Here is a 976-nt window from a genome sequence, read left to right as displayed (position 1 = left end):
TTTACTTCTGCTTAGTTCTGGTTAGATGAGGTGTATGTGTGTGGGGGGGAGAGGGCTGGAGTCCTCAGTGGATTGGCCTTGAGGTTTGTGTTTCGAAGGAGGCCTAAGGGCTGTGTGACAAAAGCCACAGCTTCCCTTCTTCCACAAGCGTAGACAGTGCTGCTTCAGGGTATTTATTCCACGGGGTGCTTGGTTTGGATAACCCTGCACACCGCTCGTCTAGATGTGCAGCCTTTGTGGCCAGTGGTGCTAGCTGCACCTAATTCCCTGAAGCTCTTTTGAAAATCTGATCTCCAACCTGTCCCCTGTGCTGAAAATTGCTGGTAACGTATATTAGGTGGCACGTTCATTTAGACTCCTCACGGGTGTCGTATTTGTATATCCCCAGCATATTTGGAAGCTATCTTATTTTTGCATGTTGGGTTCCACAGTCCGACGCAATGAACAGAAATCCACAAAAAAACCCAACCCCAAACCCTGTCTGGCATCCTATGGAAAAGAACAGTGAATTCCACCTTCTCATGCCATATTGATGCCATTTATCTATGAAATGAGGAGGATCAATTAGCTGATGTTTCAAAAACACTTTGGATTTGCACACCCCTTGTATGCAAGTGCTGTGTGTTATTTGGAGCATCGTAGCTGTCTGCTCGATCCACATGGTGCTTTAGCAGAATGCCACTGAGCTTTGAGACAGATGGGATATCTCATCCTGCTCATTCATTAATGGGTCTTGCCAAGCTGGAAGACCCTGGGAGGGGAAGGAAGGATGGATCTGTCCTTGGCACTTGCCATATGTCTGCCCTCAAACATTAGACACCCACAGGGAATCTAACTTTTTTTTTGAAAGGCTGCCAAAAAAAATTCCCCCTGCCCGTGTCGCATAACATATCTCATTCTGATCAAATCTCACATATCCCACTTCTTTAGCAGAGACGCTTAAAGAATAGTAGCTAGTTCAGCATGCGTGTCTGCT

General features: G+C 46.3%; 1 protein-coding gene across 4 annotated transcripts in view; it reads left to right on the top strand.

Annotated features, from left to right (window-relative positions):
- The window catches only part of EXOC6B (exocyst complex component 6B), a 430,229-nt gene that overhangs the window by 416,715 nt on the left and 12,538 nt on the right, over positions 1-976 (top strand). The gene's annotated exons all lie outside the window — the stretch shown is intronic.

This window comes from Gavialis gangeticus, unplaced genomic scaffold (assembly GCF_001723915.1).
Source record: "Gavialis gangeticus isolate Ggan-Ray unplaced genomic scaffold, GavGan_comp1, whole genome shotgun sequence".
NCBI classification, from domain to species: domain Eukaryota; kingdom Metazoa; phylum Chordata; order Crocodylia; family Gavialidae; genus Gavialis; species Gavialis gangeticus.
This window is presented reverse-complemented; position numbering and strand designations above follow the sequence as displayed.